Source organism: Macrosteles quadrilineatus, unplaced genomic scaffold, assembly GCF_028750875.1.
Source record: "Macrosteles quadrilineatus isolate MER2022 unplaced genomic scaffold, UCM_ALF_1.0 Scaffold_1__1_contigs__length_201487025, whole genome shotgun sequence".
Taxonomy (NCBI): domain Eukaryota; kingdom Metazoa; phylum Arthropoda; class Insecta; order Hemiptera; family Cicadellidae; genus Macrosteles; species Macrosteles quadrilineatus.
In genome coordinates this window covers 101,053,073-101,061,385 of record NW_026542594.1, presented here as the reverse complement: position 1 = coordinate 101,061,385, position 8,313 = coordinate 101,053,073, and the positions used below count along the sequence as shown (strand labels likewise).

General features: G+C 34.2%; 1 protein-coding gene across 1 annotated transcript in view; it reads left to right on the top strand.

Moving 5' to 3' along the window:
* The first annotated feature begins 2,639 nt into the window (after nt 1–2,639).
* Nucleotides 2,640–8,313, top strand: part of LOC128999291 (ATP-binding cassette sub-family C member Sur-like) — a 53,248-nt gene continuing 47,574 nt past the window's right edge. Inside the window, exon 1 of the mRNA XM_054425702.1 lies at nt 2,640–2,658. The gene's annotated coding sequence lies outside the window, so the exon portion shown is untranslated. The remainder of the gene's footprint in view (nt 2,659–8,313) is intronic.

The following is an 8,313-nucleotide window of genomic DNA, read 5'->3' as shown; positions in this document are numbered from 1 at the left end:
ATGATTGTTGCAGTCATTATCCCAGGAATGGGGTGATATTTTGCTCATCAAGAACTTCTGATCTTCTCTCTTGAGCACTCATTATAAATTAAGTCACAAGAGAAGAGTACCTATCTGTTAAAATATTAGATACGTTATTTTTTGTATCTATTAATCTATCTATTACTAATAGGGCCATCAAAATGGAAAAGTTAATCGGTCCCTGGTGTAGGTCTTACCGTGCCACCTACGGTAATAACTACTTCCATATAGAGAAATTCGCTAACAGCAACCGCGAGTGGATAGTGCTGCGGAAGTCGCGCAGCGGAGGTACCAGGAACTACACACAACGTCGGTATTGAAGATTACTCCTTTCCAATAATAATAATAATAACCCCGATATAACGGGGAGGGAGCCGTTACGGATAGCTCATTTTTAGTGAATTTCCCTATAGGGAAGTAGCTATTACCGTAAGTGGCACGGTAACACCTAGGCCCGGGACCGATTTACTTTTTCATTTTGATGTCCCCAGAGGCCGAAAACACAATTCGTTCAAATGTTCTTGAGTAATTGTTGTCCGACTTTAATGAAATTTGGTTTGAAGGTGTAAGGCAGGATACACTTGAATGAGTTTGCAAACTAGCATGAACGGACAATGGGAACGGGGTTTTATGGGGGTAAAAATGGGGTTTTCTCATTTTGACCCTCAACACATAAAATTTTCCAATTTCTCTCTAAACCTTCTTAAAGAGCTTAAAAAACAAATAATTCATTATAGGCTATCAATAGGTTTTTGTACGGCGATTGGTTACGGAGAAAACTCAAACAATTGTAAATATAAATTCCCATGCTATTCTTATGGAGAATATTGTAAAAGGTTGCAGTTTGCTTGTTTATGGACATAATTTGATCAAACTTAGCAAGTTTATTAATTTTATACTAAGCTATAATTTTTTACTTAAAATACACGTTATTAGTTTCTTTGTAGGAGCAAACTAAAGTACTCCTTAAACCTAATGTTATTTGTTATAGATTAATTGCAAATCATTTCAGGCAAATGGAAATTTGCTTAGACGGCAGGATTAGGGGAAATGGTATAATTAATTATGGTTTTATTAGTAACATTCAATTAAAGAAGTGTGTGTTTTTATTGACATAAACAGTTTTTTTGGTAAAGATTGTTTTGACACTTATATTGAAAAATATGCACAAAACAGGTTCATTTGATTTAATTTAGTTTGTGAATCTTGATACGCTAATAAATTAGTTACGATCTTAAATAGCCTACCCGTGTTTCGCAATGGGGGGAAAGAGAATGATGCTGTCATTTAGATGTGCTATATGAAGTTGGTACACATACTGTATATTATTTACCATAGAAACCAAACCCTTATTTTACTATTTAGTGTAGTTAAGTTCTTTAAATTCAGATAAGGGTTCTAATTCTCTAGACAACCAAGTACAGTAGGAAAAGGCACCCATGGAGTCTAAAATTTAATTTAAAAAGATGAACTCATTTCAAAGTGTATTTATACATTTTGAACTTTCAAAGCCCCAATATATTGGATGTCAATACAGCTTTAAGAATCTAATAACATACCGTACCAATAAATGCAATGTCTTGATATTGTTAGTAGGTACTGTACATACAAAGGCTAATTTAGTCAAACCTCTTTACCTGTAGCTTATTATATATATTACAAAGAAAACTATGAGCGAATAAGAACGAATGTCGCAAGTTGCGACTTCGGATTGGGGGGGGGGGATTTTAAGATTTTTGGGGGGATTCGAGCCATTGGTTGGTAGCATATAAACGATTTTTACGACTTCCTTAATTTATTCCTGGGGTAATTATGCAGTCATTGACATTTTATATTAATAAATAAATCATTTTATAATTGCTATAAAATATATTAATACGTTTATTTGGATTTCCACTTTCTGACTCGTTTAAGGTTAAATAAAAAATAATCACTATCATGGAACAAACAACAGATTTATTCGAAAAATACACTGTCTACTTACTCTTCATTTAGGCTATAAAATAATTTGATCGTTAGAGTATTTTTACATGAAATAGAAACATTACTACCAATTCTAAATCTGCTAAATCAGTGCCCCCAAAGTTTAAATTCTGATAAACATTTAAATAACCGAACCAATACAAAAAAATGACACTTCTTTGACAAATTAATACTCTCAATCATTATGTTAAAACAGTATTGCGGATCTTTAAACCGAGATACAAGATAAACTATTGGATTATTGAATATTTTTGTTTGAAAAGGTTTGAGTCATTGACGTAATTAGCCTATTTTTATGATCCGTACAGTTTATGTTCTGTTCTAATATCCAAGATTAAAATTTAAAAAAAATTCTCTTAGCTATTTCTTGATGTTTTAAAATAATTGCTTCAGCCGTCTAGGAGGAGTTTGCGTAAACAAAATGCATAAGAGTCGACGAATAAGAGGTTCGCCAAGATTAAGACAGGCTTAGACAACTTTAAATGAATGAACGAGATATTCACATACCGTCATTGATGAAGCGGTCATAGTGTAACGGGGGGGGGGGGGGAGCACGATGGGGGAGGTGGAGGGGGGGGGGAGGGCGCATTTCAGTTTTCAGTGTTCACGGTTCAGTGTTCAGTGATCAGGTGGGAACTTGGCAGCGGATCATAGGTAAGTGGTGTTCAACCTGTGGCTAACGTGTTTCAGTTACTCGATAAACCATTTAATTACAATAGATATTTACGCTCTTATTTGACTGTAGCCTATCGCTGGGACTTTACATTTTTTACCTGCATTATTGAAGAATGTTCCATTATTCATCCTCAAAAATACAATATAATATGAATAAAAAAATACAATTTTTAATCGAAAAATAAAGGTCATTATTTGTATTTTTAAGGGAAAATTGGGCCAACTTTGTCAACACCATATTTGTACTGGACCTTTTTGTTAAGATGTTAGCTGCTAAAAATGTATTTTTGCTAATCTAATAAATTGTCTATAGTAGACCTACTTGTTAGTATAAAACAACTTTTCATACACACAGAAAAATATAAACAGTGGAGCCTCGATAAGAGAACCCTAAAAAACAAGTGGCCCCTGATAACAAGTGTCATTTTGAAATTCCCTTGAACTTATATTGCCCTTAAATGCATGTTATTGCAAACCTCTAAAGGAGTCAACCATGATAACGAGTCATATTTGATTATACCCATAAGAGTCTTCTTATCAAGGTACTACGATAAACACTGTTAAATTAATATTCAAGAACAGTTTCACAAGGAATAGAAGTCAAACAGTTAAACAGTATGAAGTCCATTCAATGCATGTCGTGACATAAAAAAGGTGATAATCTTTTACAAATAATTTATGAGAACTCAGTCAAATTGTCCATGAGACCTACTTATGACCCCCCATATAATCAACACGTTAACTGTGTGGTTGAAATTTATCTACTGAGTACCTATAAAAATAATCTTCAAATATAGTTCAATAATTCCAATTACGCGAAAGAAACGATTTAATTTACGCAATTAAAAAGTGAAGGTTCACTATTCATAGCCACACATTTAATAGCTTTATTGAGTGTTAGATCCAACGTTTTTTTTAGTATTTTAACCAAGTAAGATATAACTATTAAAATAAAATAGTTCGTACAGTATGTAATATCTGTTGGGTCATTCTTACCCATACAGATGATATAAACCGCATTAAGGTTTATAAAATCTTTATCGGTAAGAATAACCTACTATATTACATACTATATGGGAGGAAATCAAATGGCACCATCACCAAGAGTACAGTAACTAATAGAACAATTAGGCTTACCTAAGAACTAGTTCATATGCATATCATTGAGCCTATAAAATGTGTTACTACAACTTCAAAAGGGTGCTGTAAAAATATCAGCATTTGAAAGAAGAGCCAACTGGCCTTTAATTAACTTTGGTTAAAATTAATTAATACATTAAATTTGTAAACGAAACTTGTAATAAAACCTGTAGTTTCACTTTATGTTTCATTCGTACTCATAACTTCCTGTGTGTAACTTGTTAATGTATCGTTATCATCGTATATCACTTGTTATTATTAACACTTTTACGATGCCATTGTTACTTTTACGAGTTTTAGCGTAATCACTACCTGAGCGTGAGCATTTAAAATGCAAAATACCTCATAATGCATAGAAGTAATTGTACCAAAGATCACAACCTCCTTTGTACTTAAACAGGAATGGAAGTAGTCTATTTTTCCCTTAAATATTCGACTGTATCTGTACATACAAAAATATGTGGACACTATTATTAAAATACGCGAAATTGAACATGTTCCCCACTGAAAACAATATGGGTAGTCCCGTTTGGTAATTCCATAATACCCATAAGGTGTAGGGTTGATATTACAAACCGATAATTTACAGCTACGATCGTTGGTCTAAAGATATACAAGAACACTGCTAGGAACATAATTAGCTGTTTTTTTATTATTTTAAAAGTCTAATAATTGTAATATTGAGGTTCATCTATCTGTAAAAGTGGGTTTTTGGGATTGGTCTCTCAAATTTCTTTGTTTAAACGTCTGTTGCGGCTCAAGCATTGGTCCGTTTGAAAAAAGGGAGAGCACTACCAGTCACTAACTTTTCACGATCTACAACTTTGTAATTTAACATTTTTTCCATCTCCAACCCTTTACCCCCAAATTCAGGCTTGAACTTGAAATGTTACCTTATTTTTCCTGTTTTTAGTGGTTTTGGCTTCCCGGAGTACGGTCTTCGGCCCAAAGAACCTTTAAGATAAAAAAATCCCCATGTTCCCAATTTAACCCCTCTCTATGGATAAAAAATCTCCCATGTTAATATTATGGAGAATAAGAGAGCGGAAAATAAAATGTGGTTTCAAGCATATTAAGGTCTTGGTAACCATTAGGTAAGTTGGTCATGGTCATAAATCATTCGGAAATGTTTAATAGAGACCAATCCTTTCTAAAATCTACCCTCCTTCAGTATCCCTCCTATAGAAAACTGATGTTCAATGTTTCTAGACGTTATAGATATTTTGAATTTTTGTAGGTTTGATGGTCTAAAACTGTATTTTGTTTAAATTACAACAATTTTTGAATTAACTTTTATGTTAATCTCTTATATTTTGACCCCTCCCCCACTCTTCCGTAGAGGGACAAGTGACAATAATATTAAAAATTCTAATAAGTGTACTTTTAAAATGTTTTGATCACAATCGGGGACCTAAGATTTATCTTCTTACCGATGATTTTAAAACCGAAGGGGGCCTAAGATTATTTAAAATATTGTTACGTCCCTCTTACTCTTAAGATTATACAGGGTGACACAAAGGAACCGGACGTTTTTTAAACAGCTGTTCCATTGTTGTCGCAAGTGGTAGGAAGATTGAAGTTATGTCATTACCTTCAGTGAGACTTGCCATTTTTGTTGAAATGGCTCAGTGGACCCTAGGCCATCGCGTTTTCGCACACGATACTTTGGTCCGAAATGGTGAATCCGTCGTCAAATCTAGCGGGATTTGAGTCGATATTTTAACATTGAACGCCATGGAGAACGGTTCCAAGCCGAAATACGCTATTAAGATGGGTTTCAGGGTTCAGAACAACTGGTAATATAACAAAGAAGATACCACTAGGCCTTGTTAGAACTTCGAGAACACCCGAAAACATCGCCAGAGTGAGAGCAGTATTGAATGAATGTTTCATAACAAGGAAACAAGGTGATTTCTCGCTTTAGTGACATACCGTGGCCGCCGAGATCACCTGACTTGTCCACTAGTGATTACTTACTTAACCACGCACTCTGGAGGATTTGAAGTTGCAATTACAGAAGATATCAATGGCATTGAACCAGACCTCCTGACCCGAGTTTCAGATGATTTTCAGACCAGAATGAACATTTGTAGATAATTACATGGCCGCCATATGCATGACGTCATTTAAAAAAAATACTTTTTTGTAACAAATGGCAAATGTTTACCTCACTATGTACATTATTAAAACCATTTTATTCCTTTTAACTACTGTGTACTACTTGTTTAAAAAACGTCCGGTTCCTTTGTGTCACCCTGTACATGTATACCTATACTAATTGAACTAGAGAAATTTTTACAGTTAATGAATTTTTCAATCAGAACATTTCATTCGTTAAAGCACCAACCCCATATCGGGACTCCAACATGTCAAGACTTGTTTGATTCTCCCATAAAAAAAACCCAAAACAAATAATTAGCAACTACCAAGTTATCATTTGTTTTAACGCGAAAACATTCCCAGGCAGCATCCTGTCCCTCGAGGCACTTTCCCAGGTTGGCTCAAATCGAGCCAAGGGCGAGGTATACCTTCCGCAATAATTATTTGTGTAACTCATGTTCGAAGTAGCACTTTGCTGCACATGAGAGAAATTCTTACGTACGAACCGTAGGCTAGTGTGGAAAGTTTCTAAAATGCAGCAAACGCCCTTTGCACTCGCGTAACATTATATGTGTCCTACAGTTACTATAAATCGTATAAATAATTGATCTTTCAAATACTATCCAAGCCGTTTTTAGGTTATGTTAAATCCAAGCATTGGACGAAATGGGAAACGCCTCACCAGCTGATCGTAGCTGTTATATCTTTAAGTGTTGCCAACTTATTTCCAAGCGTACACATACTAAGTGCCTATTAAAAGCACGCTGTTTTATGTTGTTTGTTTGAAAAACTGGATTGCGACAAAAATGAGTGCGGTAAAAGTAAGTAAATGCTGCAATTAGCTACTTTGCGTGATTTAATCAGTTCAAGGAAGCCCACTTTGTCAGGTAACTGTAGGAAAACTTTGTCCTGAGAACTAACACTAAGTTAGTGTGATTTCCGATTCAAAATAAATTTGGAGCCACTCATTGTTCCCTGGAACGGTGCCTATCGCGTCGGCGGGTGACAGCGCCTAGAAAGTTTCCCGCCTTAACAACAGCTTATATCAGCTGATTAATTGTTATGGCTGTAGCATTCGGTGTATTTTGCCTTGTCTTTAACTTTAGTGGAAAGCAGATTTTCTTATAACTTCCGATTGCAAAAATAGAATGACCATCTCGTTGTTTGAGGTCACGACATCAATTTATTTTACCTCCAGCCATACACCATAACTTTATTCGTATGTTATCATCATCTATAGTCTACTCCGTGCAAAATTGCCTCCTCTAAATTGTCAATTTTCACCTTTGCGCAAGTATTAGTTGTTGGATTGTCCTATTAACGGATAATAAAGATTGGTTGAATAATGACAACCCTACAAAGTGATGATACAGTTTATTTCATTAATATAATCATTATAACTACCGTAACTATCATTAATTATTTCCCTAGGTTATCTTTTTCATTTAATAAATGACTTTTCTACTTTTTAAACGGAGACATACTCTGCGATTCTCGCATAAACCCGAACACAAATAATATTTTGCGAAAACATATAACGCATTATATTAATTTCCTGTTCAAAAACGTATGTGTAAATGGTTTATTTGTATCATACCGCAAAACTACTGCCATAATATACATTCCCTTCAATTACAACTTTCCATTTTGGTAGAAGCATTGTTAGAAACTGATAAGGGAGAAGTTAGTTTCGTGAAGTTGGCAAGATATCTAACGAACAATTGTATGTATTTCATATTGTGTGAATCAATTAAAGCACTTAGGCTATGTACAGTTGTATTTTAAACTACAAGCATTTTCGACAATGAACTTCTTTGGCTGTTGTACTCTACAATATATTTTGTGTTTTCCATTAAATACAATGGTTTGGATTGAGTTAGGTCTCTTAGCGACTTAGCACGTCTTAGTGACTGTGTTGCATTACTTACTAAGAAAAGTTTATTTTAGAAGAAATTATAATCAATTTAGTACTTTAATTGGTTTTATAACATTCGGCAGCTTAATCACTCCATTTTATAAACCATACTAGAATCTTTTTTCTAAGCCCATCACATAATATCAGCCTATTTGGTAGTAAACTTACTTATCTGATGCATTGGCGAATTATTTGTGATACAATTAGCTGTTAATTGTCATTTAAATCGGTCAAAACCTTCAGTACATATAGGCTTCTCTCGTTTCTTCCTTTGGATTCTGAGATTTTAGATTCTAAGGGATTTTTTATCCTGGCCACTCGAATGAAACCTTTTAAAAGATGCATCTATAATTTAAGAGATTTAAAACTAAACAAGCCATTTATAATTCGAACAGTTTATCTAGTATCTCAGGCACTAGAACCGTACTCCTTATTCTTTTAATATAATGATTAACAGTATAAATTGTACAACAACATTT